The sequence below is a fragment of the Bubalus kerabau genome, chromosome 1 (genome assembly GCF_029407905.1).
Source record: "Bubalus kerabau isolate K-KA32 ecotype Philippines breed swamp buffalo chromosome 1, PCC_UOA_SB_1v2, whole genome shotgun sequence".
Taxonomy (NCBI): domain Eukaryota; kingdom Metazoa; phylum Chordata; class Mammalia; order Artiodactyla; family Bovidae; genus Bubalus; species Bubalus kerabau.
Genome location: NC_073624.1, coordinates 113789768 through 113804118, shown reverse-complemented (window position 1 = coordinate 113804118; position 14351 = coordinate 113789768). Strand labels below are relative to the sequence as shown.

The 14351-nt window shown below is 37.3% G+C and overlaps 1 protein-coding gene and 1 long non-coding RNA gene across 2 annotated transcripts in view; both read left to right on the top strand.

Moving 5' to 3' along the window:
* Positions 1-14351, top strand: part of LOC129652970 (uncharacterized) — a 142414-nt gene that overhangs the window by 65187 nt on the left and 62876 nt on the right. The gene's annotated exons all lie outside the window — the stretch shown is intronic.
* LOC129656466 (uncharacterized) lies at positions 9675-12061 on the top strand. Its single transcript, XR_008716355.1, has 3 exons — positions 9675-9709; positions 10969-11143; positions 11877-12061. It is a non-coding gene; the product is annotated as an uncharacterized LOC129656466 (long non-coding RNA).

The following is a 14351-nucleotide window of genomic DNA, read 5'->3' as shown; positions in this document are numbered from 1 at the left end:
AATGATGATAATAATGAACCCTTAATGATTAGAAAATCAAAGTTTAAACAGATTAGCTAATTTATCCGAGGTTGTACCACTTATAAATAAAGTACCAAGATTCAATCTTAAGCAGTCTAGTTCTAGAGTCCATACTTCCAATCCATGCACTATTCATTGAATATATATTTTCTCCTCTTTTTAGAGGGAAAGGAATCCATCTTATTTAGCAATATAACTTTCATAATAATGAAGACCATGATGACCACAAAATAAATAAGATTAAAAGGAAACTAATCAAAATGTTCATTAGAGTCATTATTATAGAGTGATTGTAAATAATTCATTTCATCCTTTTATTACTTTAATATGCTATAATAAGTAGCAGTCAGTATAAGATATAGTTAATAATAGGAATTCTGGTCAAACATACCTGATTTCAGATTTTTTCTCCTTCACTTTATGGCTCAAACAGATTATCTATGACTTTAGTTATCTAATCATAAAATGGGAATATTATAATGGAAACTATGTTTAAGACTATTGCAACAAAGATATACTTATGGGAGTATCTGGTAGAAAGCAACAAATAGAAGTTAGCTATTATTTTTAATCAAAATTATTTAAGGAGAGAATACTACTAGTATATCACATTTATTTAAGATAAATACTAAATACTAAATTTATGGTCTAAAATACTAAAATTTATGGTCATTGAGATTCTTAAAAATGATTCTTTGAATCCTTAAAGTAGATTTTTATCTATACAAGAAATTCTAATTCTGTGCACTAAAATTCCTAAAACGTTTCAGTTATGTGTTATATACAGGTCAGGTCATGATTCTACTGTTCGGGGTGAATAGAATAAGTAAAAATGCTTACAAGGGTGTATGTACCTGAAAAGATTTCTTCTTGTTGGGTATGCTACATTGATATAGTCATATTTAACAATGAATGGTGTTTGGAATCAATTTATAGGTATACAAAGTATATTTACATGGTACTTCTGAGATTATCGCAATTTTATTGAATTTTATTTGGAATTTTTCTATGGCTTGAATCACAAAGTACTGCAGAGACAGGGTCAGGAAAAAATAAAAGATGGTGAGAATGAGGTGAAAACTAAATGATACCTGGATTTTATAAATAAGCAAAAGAGCAACTTTTTTTTTTAATGTCTCTGTAGTTCATGAGGAGAGGGAAATGGCAACCCACTCCAGTGTTCTTGCCTGGAGAATCCCAGGGACGGGGGAGCCTGGTGGGCTGCCGTCTATGGGGTCACACAGAGTCGGACACAACTGAAGCGACTTAGCAGCAGCAGCAGTAGTTCATGAAAACTATATAAGAGAAGCTTAGGTCTAAGAGAAGATAAGGGATAATATTTTTAAATCAACATATCTTTTATGATCACTGCATAAATTTCAATATATTTTATCTTGCATCAAAAAGTTAAATCTAAATATTTCTTTATAAAAGTTTCCTTAGGGTTACACAAACCGAGAGAGGTACAGAATTATTTGACTTTTCTCTGTGCTATTCTGAATCAAATAAAGTTCTCTCAACTATAAGATACTATGATCAGTTTGCAGGCCTTGAGCTGGGCTGTCGCTTATACTGAATATATGAGACAGTTCTCCATATTCATATAATTTTTCCAAGCAGGTACCAGCATGACCTGTACATATTATGTGTTCAACAAATGTATAACTAATGGAGTTACATGGCATGAAATTATAGGACCTGTCTTCAGTAGGACCTTCTATAGGACCTTGCCACTTGCTGATTATTTAGCTTTCAGCAGGTAATTTAACTTCTTAGAATGTAAATTTATGTATTTCTAAAATTTAAAAAATAATTTTCTTTGTCTCTATTCAGGAGATATATGTAAATTATCTGTGAAAATTATAAATGCCAACCATTATAAAGCCATTTCTAAGGCAGAATGGAAAAGAAATGCAAAAAAGCAAAATGACTGTCTGAGGAGGCCTTACAAATAGCTGTGAATAGAAGAGAAGCAAAAAGCAAAGGAGAAAAGGAAAGATATACCCATTTGAATGCAGAGTTCCAAAGAATAGCAAGAAGAGATAAGAAAGCCTTCCTCAGCGATCAATGCAAAGAAACAGAGGAAAACAACAGAATGGGAAAGACTAGAGATCTCTTCAAGAAAATTAGAGATACCAAGGGAACATTTCATGCAAAGATGGGCTCGATAAAGGACAGAAATGGTATGGACCTAACAGAAGCAGAAGATATTAAGAAGAGGTGGCACGAATACACAGAAGAACTGTACAAAAATACCTTCATGACCCAGATAATCACGATGGTGTGATCACTCAATTAGAGCCAGACATCCTGGAATGTGAAGTCAAGTGGGCCTTAGGAAGCATCACTACAAACAAAGCTAGTGGAGGTGATGGAGCTATTTCAAATCCTAGTGGAGGTGATGGAGCTATTTCAAATCCTGAAAGATGATGCTGTGAAAGTGCTGCACTCAATATGCCAACAAATTTGGAAAACTCATCAGTGGCCACTGGACTGGAAAAGGTCAGTTTTCATTCCAATCCTAAGGAAAGGCAGTGCCAAAGAATGCTCAACTGCACAACTGCACTCATCTCACATGCTAGTAAAGTAATGCTCAAAATTCTCCAAGCCAGGCTTCAGCAATATGTGAACCATGAACTTCCAGATGTTCAAGCTAGTTTTAGAAAAGGCAGAGGAACCAGAGATCAAATTGCTAACATCCGCTGGATCATTGAAAAAGCAAGAGAGTTTCAGAAAAACATTTATTTCTGCTTTATTGACTATGCCAAAGCCTTTGACTGTGTGGATCACAATAAACTGTGGACAATTCTGAAAGAGATGGGCATACCAGACCACTTGATCTGCCTCTTGAGAAACCTATATGCAGGTCAGGAACCAACAGTTAGAACTGGACATGGAACAACAGACTGGTTCCAAATAGGAAAAGGAGTACGTCAAGGCTGTATATTGTCACCCTGCTATTTGTCTTATATGCAGAGTACATCACGAGAAACTCTGGGCTGGATGAAGCACAAGCTGAAATCAAGATTGCTGGGAGAAATATCAATAACTTCAGATATGCAGATGATACCACCCTTATGGCAGAAAGGGAAGAGGAACTAAAAAGCCTCTTGATGAAAGTGAAAGAGGACAGTGAAAAAGTTGGCTTAAAGCTCAACATTCAGAAAATGAAGATCATGGCATCTGGTCCCATCACTTCATGGGAAATAGATGGGGAAAGAGTGGAAGCAGTGTCAGACTTTATTTTTGTGGGGCTCCAAAATCACTGCAGATTGTGATTGCAGCCATGAAATTAAGACGCTTACTCCTTGGAAGGAAAGTTATGACCAACCTAGATAGCATATTCAGAAGCAGAGACATTACTTTGCCAACAAAGGTCCGTCTAGTCAAGGCTATGGTTTTTCCAGTAGTCATGTATGAATGTGAGAGTTGGACTGTGAAGAAAGCTGAGCACCGAAGAATTGATGCTTTTAAACTGTGGTGTTGGAGAAGACTCTTGATAGTCCCTTGGACTGCAAGGAGATCCAACCAGTCCATCCTAACGGAGACCAGTCCTGGGTGTTCATTGGAAGGACTGATGCTGAGGCTGAAACTCCAATACTTTGGCCACCTCATGCGAAGAGTTGACTCATTGGAAAAGACTCTGATGCTGGGAGGCATTGGGGGCAGGAGGAGAAGGGGACGACAGAGGATGAGATGGCTGGATGGCATCACCGACTCGATGAACATGAGTTTGTGTGAACTCCGGGACTTGGTGATGGACAGGGAAGCCTGGCGTGCTGCGATTCATGGGGTCGCAAGGAGTCAGACACGACTGAGCGACTGAACTGAAGGCAGAATGAAAATGGTCTTAATATCATGGAATCATAGAGTCTCTGTATTAAGAGACCTTAAAAGTTATTAAGTTCAACCACACCACTTTTGGTACTTGATTATCTTTCTAAATAGGGATGTGATGGATATGACAGGCAATTTTATTTTTTACATAAGGGTTTTAGCTCTACCCTTTGAGTTATAAAGGAGTGTCATTTTTAGTACTTTATTCCACTCTTTTAATCCTCATATAATGAGAAGAAAGACTTTTATCTCTATTTTAGAGATGTGGAAACTTAAGGAATTATAATGTTACTTGCCCAGTGACTCAGAGTGAGACTTGAAATCGAGAGTCAGGACGGAGACAATCCTCAGAGTCTATAAACCTAACGTAACCAGCATGGTGCACCCTCCCCAGGTGATGTGGAATATGGGAATCTTCTCTGCTCCCTGCATACAACCGTGGATAGATATAAGAAGCATCCTTTTGAATTCTGATCCAGTTCAAAGTCTAGACCAGCACAGTTCCATGAAGGAAATATTCTTTATCTTTACAGTCCAGTTTGGTAGCTAGTAGCTACCTTTGGCTTTTTCCACATTCAGAGGGTGGAGTTGACTTACCATTAAATTAGGATATTAATTAAATTGCATCATTGAGCTTTTTTTTTTTTGACATCCTTGTAGCTTGTTTTTTTTTTAATATTTATTATTTAGGACTGTGCTGGATTTTCATTGCTGCTCGCAGGCTTTCTCTGGCTGCAGGGTGCGAGTTTCTCATCATGGTAGCCTCTCTTGATGTGGAGCACAGGATCTAAGGTGTGCAGGCTTCAGTAGTTGTGACATGTGGGCTCAGTAGTTGTGGCATGTGGGCTCACAGCATCCAGAATGTGGGCTCATTTGTTTTGGTACATGGGCTCATCTGCCCCAAGGCATGTACGATCTTCCTGGACCAGGGATCGAACTGTTATCTCTTGCACTGCAAGGCAGATTCTTAACCACTGGACCACCAGGGAAGCCCATCATTGAGCTTTTTAAAAATAGTGGTGATTTAGCTGCTAAGGTATGTCCAACTCTTGCGACCCCATGGACTGTAGCCTGCCAGACTCCTCTGTCCATGGGATTTCCCAGGCAAGGATACTGGAGTGGGTTGCCATTTCCTTCTTCAGGGGATCTTCCTGACCCAGGAATCAAACCTGTGTCTCCTGCATTGCAGGCAGTCTCCTATATTGCAAGTGGATTCTTTAGCACTGAGCCACCAGAGATCTCCCTTTTTAAAAAATATTTTTTATTTGATATAATTTCAGAGTTATAGGAAAAAATGCAAGAACACTACAAAGAGTTACTATCTTCACTTCACTTGGAATCCCCAATGGTTATTACTTTGTCTCTCTCTCTCTGTCTCTCTCCCTTCCTCTCTCTCTCTCTTCTTTCTTCCCTCCTCCCCTCTATTTTTTCCTTTTCTCTCTCTGTCTCTTTGTGTATATGATTAATGCCCTGAACCACTCAAGAGTAAGTTGCAGGCATGATTCCTCTTTCCTTTTTCTAAATACTTGTGTGCATTTCCTAAAAATAAAGACATTATCTTACCTAAATCAGGAAATTAACATTTACTAGTCATAATATTATTATCTAATCTACAGACCGTATTCAGTTTTCAGTAGTTGTCCCCAAAATGTCTTTTATCTCCAAAGCAAATACCATCTTATGCTTTGCATTCGATTTTCGTCTCTCTTTAATCTCCTTTACTCTAAAACGGTTTCTCAATCTTGGTATTGTTCCATGACGTGGATTTTTTTTTTTTTTTTTAACATCATGCAGTTAGTTTGCAGACTATTCCTCAGTTTAGGCTTGTCCTTTGTTTCCTCCTAATTAGAGGTACCTGTGCACTTCCAGTAGTGATCGCAAAGCTATGACACACCCTTTGCCGTGCATCGTACCAGGAGGCACATGCCATCCATTTGCTCCTTGGCCCATTATGGCCATGTTAAGCTAGATCACTTCATCTCTTAGCCAAGGTTCTATCTACCAAGAACATGTTTGCTAGTGAAACTTACAAGTCCTTATTTATTTTAATGCTCTGGTTGTTCGAGATTTGGGTAGAGAGAGCCCCCCTCAAGCTGGCCCTTATATCCTTTTGACATGACTCCATCATTATTTGAGTACATCCCTAATTTCTGACATAAGACGGCACTTCAGACTCACATTTTATCTTCCCTGGCTGCCTCCTGAAACTATTAATTTCATCAAATGCCTTTTTTATATGAGTGAAAGAAAGGTATTTTGAAAGCAAGAGCTTAGAGCCTGGTAAACTTCTTGTTGCTACTGGATGTCATTACCTCTAGGCTTTTAGCAGAGATGGGTGTGTGTACCACCATATAGGTATGTGCATATATATCCATATATATTTCTTCCTCCCCTCCTACCTTTCTTGCTTCCTATTTATATCACAAAAGTTGTAAATTCATGCTGGTCCAGGTTCAAACAAGTTCAAGTTCATTTCCAACCAACATCATAGAGTTAATTATATCTTTCCTCTTTCCCATATTTGTAACTCCCATTTCTGACAGTACAAAATCTAGATCTCTTTATCTATAATATATTATTTGTTCAATTCTAGAACACATAGAAAATAGTTTCAAAATCATTAACCAATAAATCTTTAAAAAGATACCTACTGTGTAGAATTTAATAGCTGTTTAGAATTTTCTGTGTCTCCGAACTGAGGATATACAGTCCAAATATACAAAGTCCAAACAGTTTAAAAGTTACCTGCATTCTCCCCTTCTCCCCTATACCCAGTGTGGCTATGTTATTCATTTGATACAAACACATGACTGTCCATACTTCTGTTTTGGGTTTTTAGGTCCCTCCTAGCAATGTTGTCTATTTTTTTTTTTTTAATATGTGAAACATTAATCATTTCCAAAAATTAGAATTTTACTAGACATTCTATTCAGAGAAGAGTTATCCCACCCTCTTCTTCCTTCATAGAACTTTTTTGTTGAATAAATAAGATAATGTTTAGATTGGACCTATTTAGATTCCAAAAAGTCCCATCCAACTATTCATATAATAATATTGCTTTACCTTTTCAGTTACACACTGCTTAAATATTTCATTCATTTTCTTCCCATCAGCAAAACCAAATTGGAATGCAACTGTGCAAATACAATTCTTATCCAGTTTTGATATTTTAAGTCTTACTGGGAACAGACTATTTTGATATCCTTATCACAGTTGCTCACAAAACATGATTGTGTTTAGTTTCCCAGTTAATTAATGGCCTATCTTATTACTTTAAAAAGTAGAATATGCTTACTGTCTGTGGACAAGCATAATGTTATGGGAGGAGTTATGTAGAAAACATAAAGTAACACCTCGTTTCACTGGTGCCTTCCATGTGAAGAAAATAGCTGTAGTTCTGTATGAAGGTTATAATTGTCACTGGGTTAAAACAAAGACTCTTTAGGTGTGTCTCAAGAAATGAGTGGATTATATGCTTAACTCATTCTGAGAGCTAATGTTTCTAGATGAAGTCAGGCACCACAAAGGAAGTTGGGGGGGGAAGCATTACATCATTAGAATCACTTTTATTTTAATGTAATTCTTCGAAGAAAAAGCTTTGTTTCTGGAAGCATCTAATATTGCTGCATTTTTCTCATGGGTTATGTGCATACTTAACTTGTGATACTACTATGTGTACAGAACTAATGATATTCAATAAATAAGCCAGAGAACAGATTTCTTCTCATTGTTAAAGATTTGCCATAGTATTTCTGGATCAAAAGTAAGGTGTTTCTTTCATTAGGAGAAATAGATATATTCTCAATAAAACATCTGTATATTTCTTTTTATGACTATGTATAAAATATTTAACTTCATTAAAAATTTAAAATCAAATTTAATTTTACTATGATAGCATAACTAAGCAATGGAAGAAACAAAAAGCAAAAGTATATTTCTAGAGAATTCATAAATAACAGAAAATAACTATGAATCTTAATCATTTTCGAGAAGCAAATAGAGATAATATGTCAAGAGCAAAAATGTAATAACCATGTAGGTATCAGCAACATGATAATCTCCCTGAGATGTTTACTATTAAATATATTTTATATATTCTTGACAGAGTAGAAACATATTTTCTTATCCATCTGTTAATAGCAGTGTGAACTTAGAGGTGTTCAATATCTTCATTCGAATGGAAAATTTAATATGTGATTCTATAGCACAGATATGCTAAACACTGTTTCATTTGTAGGAAAACATTAATATATCTTTAGTGTCACAGGGATTTTTTTTTTAATTGGAGGATATTTGCTTTACAGTGCTGTGTTGGTCTCTGCTGTACAGCACGGGGAATCAGCTTTAAGTATACATATATCCCCTCCCTCTTGAGCCTTCCTCTCACCCTGACCCCCCAGCACAGGAATTTTTTTTAAGCAATATACAGATGCTTGCTGCTTGTTTATTACCCAATTTTCATATTTCTGAGTCTCATCTTCAAAATGATGTCAATACTATAGCAGCCCCTCGGAACCCCTCAGAACCCACGTGTTCTCCATGCCACGGCTAGGGCTCCCAAAGCCTCTCATTTTTGTACATCACCCTGCATCCGGAAAATTTCTCTCTTTTCTGACCTCTCATATACCCTTATATGACCACTTCTGTCCTTACCGCTAGTGAGTTGAGTGGAACTTGCTCCTGTCATCACCAGGCTGCTTTTGGTCCCTAACTGTATGCTGAACTCCAGCAATTTCTTGGGATGCTTTAGAAATCCAATTTTTATGTAAGATTATCTTTATGAGAAACTGGTTTCATTATTCTAAATATGTACAGTTTTATGCTGACTTACAGGTGCTCATTGATAATTCAGAGAGAGACATATTAGGTATGCTGCTGCTGCTGCTAAGTTGCTTCAGTCGTGTCTGACTCTGTGCGACCCCATAGACAGCAGCCCACCAGGCTCCACCGTCCCTGGGATTCTCCAGGCAAGAACACTGGAGCGGGTTGCCATTTCCTTCTCCAATGCATGAAAGTGAGAAGTGAAAGTGAAGTCGCTTAGCTGTGTCTGACTCTTAGCGACCCCATGGACTGTAGCCTACCAGGTTCCTCCGTCCATGGGATTTTCCAGGCAAGAATACTGGAGTGGGGTGCCATTGCCTTCTCTGCATATTAGGTATACCTATTTGTAAAAAAAGAATGAAATCCTATAAGGAAAGCTGATATTGAAAAACTGGAGGCACAGGTGGAAATTTATCAGAAAACATTTTCAAACAAGACCAAATGCTAGCCGGGGAGGATGGAGGTGAGAAGTTAAAGAAAAATTAACATAGAAGACAGAAAAGTCAGGAATTGGGGGAAATAGAGCTAATGACTAAGAAACTTTTAGAAATAGCACTAAGCTGTGAAGCCTAAAATGGTCATTAGATTTGGGAAAGGTGCTTGACGTCTCTGTTGCTATTATAGGCTAAAAATGGCTAAAGGACAGAATGAAAATATTTTCCAAGACTGTGAACTTAGTTATGCTGTAGAGCTGCCACCTACTTTCTGTCATAGAGGTGGGCCAGTTGATCTGATGTTTAGCTCTCTGTAGGAGGGAGAAGAGCTCTTGCGGGGGTGCAGATGGCTACCCTAATCCACCCAGGTAGAGGACTGAGCAGTCAGAAGGTATAAGTGATACAACCAGCTTTTGACCTACTGAATTCAGTTTATCTCTTCATTGGCTGAAGGCTAAAGTGATTAACAAGTAAAGCCACAGCATAAGGTGTCGTGCGAGACAGATTTGAACTAAGATCCCAGTTGGAGCTTGCTTCTGCGCGTAGAACCGAGGACTTCAACCCGTGTCTTGAGAATTCCAATCGGTGCCATGGAAGTGAGTGAATGAGCATGTGCCCATTATGGAGGCTTATTTGTTGTTCATCTTGGGAGTTAATATCACAGTTTTGCTTTGAGAATTCTAACAGACTTGTACCAGTTTCACTTGTTCTGTCTCTTGTTGGCACCTTCTTTCTTCAGTAGAGGTGGGCCGATTTATCTCATGCTGCCTTTTACTGGAGAGGAGCTCTGGGGGGCAAAGTGTGCCTGTCATGCAGTGGCTGCCCTAATCTAACCAAAAAGAGAACTGAGCTTTCAGGAGAGGTAATGTTGGTAAAAGCAGAGTTTATTTTCTGGAGCCACCTCTCCATCCATGTAGGATGAGCTAGCACTGGGGCCACTTTCTGTAGGAATTCACAAAATTTGACATGGCTTGACAAAGATGATTCTATGGATATTATCGTGTCTGTGTGTGGCTGAGTCTCCCAGTGTGTTTGTTGTTCTTGTTCAGTCACTCAGTCGTGTCTGATTCTTTGAGGTCCCATGGACTGCAGCACACCAGGCTTCCCTGTCCTTTACTCTCTTGGAGTTTACTCAAACTCGTGTCCATTGAGTCGATGATGCCATCCAACCATTTCATCCCCTGTTACCCACTTCTATTCCTGCCCACAAACTTTCCCAGCATCAGAGTCTTTTCCAGTGAGTTGGCTCTTTGCATCAAGTGGCCTAAGTATTTATTGAAGCTTCAGCTTCAGCATCAGTCCATCCAATGAATATTCACGGTTGATTTCCTTTAGGACTGACTAGTTTGATCTCGTTGCAGTCCATGGGATTCTTGAAAATCTTCTCCAACACCACAGTTCAAAAACATCAATTCTTCAGCGCTCAGCTTTCTTTATGGTCCAACTCTCTTGTCTGTTCGTGATTACTTGGAAATACTGTTGCTTTGACTGTATGGGCCTTTGTTGGCAGTGATGTCTCTGCTCTTTAATATGCTGTCTGGGTTTGTCAGGGCTTTTCTTCTGAGGAGCAAGGATCTTTTAATTTCATGGCTGCAGTCACTGCAGTGATTTTGGAGACCAAGAAAATAAACTCTGTCACTATTTCCATTTTCCCCCCCAGCTATTTGCCATGAAGTGATGGGACCAGATGCCTTGATCTTATTTTTTTGAATGTTGAGTTTTAAGCCAGCCTTTTCACTCTCTTCTTTCACCTTTATCAAGAGGCTCTTTAATTCCTCTTCACTTTCTGCCCTAAGGGTGGTTTCATCTGCATATTTGAAGTTATTGATATTTTTCCTGGCAATCTTTATTCCAGCTTGTGAGTCATCTAGCCTGGCATTTCTCATGATGTTCTCTGCCTGTTAGTTAAATAAGCAGGGTGACAATATACAGCCTTGACGTACCCCTTTCCCAATTTTGAACCAGTCCATGTTCCAAGTCCAGTTCTAACTGTTGCTTCTTGACCTGCATACAAGTTTCTCAGGAGACAGGTTAAGTGTCTGGTATTCCCATCTCTTTCAGAATTTCCCACAGTTGGTTGTGATCCATAGAGTGAAAGGTTTTAAACTAGTCAATGAAGCAGATGTTTCTTTTATTTTTTCTTTTATCCTTAGTGGTGTTTCGACTTATGCCCCTGTTTGTGAAATTGAGAGAGGCCAAACTTGATTCTTCTTCCAAATCTATAATATCTTAAGAATTTAACCTGAATATCCAAATTTTAGAGTTGGGTTAGGTTTCCTCTTATTTATTTGTTTATTAGCATAATGATCCCCCTAATGAGAAAGCAATTGTAGTAATTGTACACTAGCTTGATAGTGGCAACTAGGAGAGTATGCCTGCTGCCTTTATGCTTTCTGTTCCTCAGTTTCCTCCTATGTATTCGTGGGAGGTATGTCAGTATGTTGTATTTACCTCATAAGATTATATTGAATGTCAATTGTGTTTGTTTTAAAACACTCACAAAGCTATTTTTGTCCCCCAATTTGCCTACTCTTGCAAACATACTAATTTTAAAAGGATCCCTGTGGTAATGTGATTTATAATTAAGCTGTCAGTTTAAAATATTTTGATTTCAATTTTATTTGAAAAGGAAAATCCACTTCAAGTTAAGTTTACTACATGAAATTTTGTGTAAATATTAACAGCACATGGAAATAACACTTTGTTTAATTTTATAGCTAACATTTATTTTTTTTATCTGACTGTCCTCATTTTTTTTTTCAGTTGCCTTTGGGGAACAATATGAGAACTCTACTTAGTTCTGATTTAAATCCTATCAATTCTTATCAATATAAATCAAAGATTATACAAAATTATACATTCTATTGACTTGGATAAGAGGTAGTTCATTGAATTCTACTAAAACAGTTTTTATATTAAAGCTGATTCATTTTATTTCCTTACTTCAATTATAGGCTAACAAACTCTTAAACACAAAATTAAGAAAGTCTTGCCCATGTAAAAATAATTTTTTTTAATTCTACGTAAAGCAAATGTCTGTCATATCAAGACTTTCATAATTATAAAGGTTATTAGGCATCACTCTTAGTATCATTGAAAATTGTTTGATTTTTGTGGAACTTCTTTACCAATCAAGTTCAATAATATTTTTGACTTTTCTTTGCATTAAGGATATGCCTATGAAGGTATATGTAGGTCATATATAATTTACTCGTCTCTCTTCTCCCATCTTATCTTATCTCTGGGGTTGAGTTGCATATAGTTTACGTGAACCCGTGTGATGAATTTTGGAGCAATCTTGACCGCAGTGTGTCAACTTCTGTGTTTGGCTGTTCTCAAAAGAATTTGTTGGTTGAGCTAGAGAGCCTCAAAGAAACTGTGACTTGAAGAAAGAAGACTAAAGTTTGGAGAGGGAAAGTGAAAAAAGTTGAAAAAAGTACATATAACTTTATAAATAAAATTTTTGTCATATGCATCAAGCGTAGTTCAAGAAAATTATTCTTATGGCTTCTAAATCCTTGAATCTAGCAATATAAAAAATTATTTTGATTTAAATTTAAATATCCTGTTTCCTGAGGAACCATTTCTTTGTCATCTAAACCAGTTGTCAAGTTAAGACCATGGGGAAGTGTATTACAATTTTTCTAGTACAGATTCTATTTGGAACAGTAGAAAGGGTCAAACATTCTCCACCTCATGTTTTGGATCCCCTGGGAGACAATCCATTTTAGGGATAGTTTAATACTTTATAAATACTCTCATAAACTTCCATCACAGAAATTTTTTAACATATCTATAAGGCAAGTTTTCTTTTGTTAATGCTTGTTTTGCTTCTTCAAGAGGAAAAAATGAGATGGGAAGGGATGGAATTAAGATTTAAAGAAATGTGTCTGATTTGTGTTTGATTCTTTCCAGAAACAGGAAATTTATTAGAAGAAATTGATGGTAATCAATAAGGAAAATAGTTTGCATGTCTTATTGGCCATGGTTTCTCAGGTGAAAGAACCTTGAATACATTTTGATTGAGTAAATAGGCTTGAATAAAATTTATAGAATGTTTGATCTTCAGGACAAACATTTTGGGATGTTTCTCATCCTTTGGGATGAGAAAAAGCAGTAGTGTATTTCTTTCTAATGTTGATGCTAACTTGACTGCCTGACCCAAAATCAGTATCAATACACTCCATTTGTGAAAGACCTAGAAGTCATCTGAACAAACAGGAATTGAGATATTAAAACACTGGTTTTATCTCCTATCTGGAATTAAAAATCTGTCACCCAGTTAAAACATGGGTTAATTGCTTATGTGGTAAGGAAAAAAAAAAAAAGCTAGATATTGAAGTAAGAAATTAAATAGCTAAATATGTTTATAATTAAATATTAATATGACCTGTTTTTCAAAAAGGTACACTGAGACTTCCCACGTGGCACTAGTGGTAAAGAACCTGCCTGCTAATGCAGGAGACATAAGAGATGCGGGTTCAATCCCTGGGTCAGAAAGATGCCCTGGAGAAGGGAATGGCAACCCACTCCAGTATTCTTGCCTGGAGAATCCCATGGACAGAGGAGCCTGGCAGGCTACAGTCCATGAGGTCGCAAAGAGTCAGACATGATTAAGCATCTGAGCACACACACTGAAATTTACTGCAGAAAGAATGTAAGACTTCCTCTGAAGTTGATATACAACTGGAGAATATAATAAGCGCAAGGAGCAGCTGCAGGAAGCCTACATTCTTGGAGGGAAAGAGTATCTTGAATTTGTGAATTCTAACAAGTCATTTTACATGTTGGTAACCAAGCCATGAAAGACCAAAGGACCATACTCTGGCTTGTATGCCATAGAAATCATGCCTGACTTTTAAATTTAGATTTGGTTGCTTTTCCAGTGAATTAAGGGCAGGGAGAATTTAAAAAAAAAAAAACAAACAAACAAAAACAAAACAAAACAAAAAAAAACACCACTAACTAAAATTGAACATCAGACAAATTTAAAATGTAAGATGTAAAGATGGTACATTCTGGGCCTAGATAATTTGAATTCTGTATCTGAACAGCAGGACAGGAATGGGGAGATTACGCCTTTCTATGATGACACCAGAAACATCTCATCTCCTGGGTGGCAGTGGTCACATTATTCATGAAGGTTGCTCTAAAGTCTTTTGGCTGTTCTCTTGCCCTCAGTCTTTCCCAGCACCAGGGTCTCTTCCAACTTTTGTGTTTACTGTGTGTGGGTGTGTG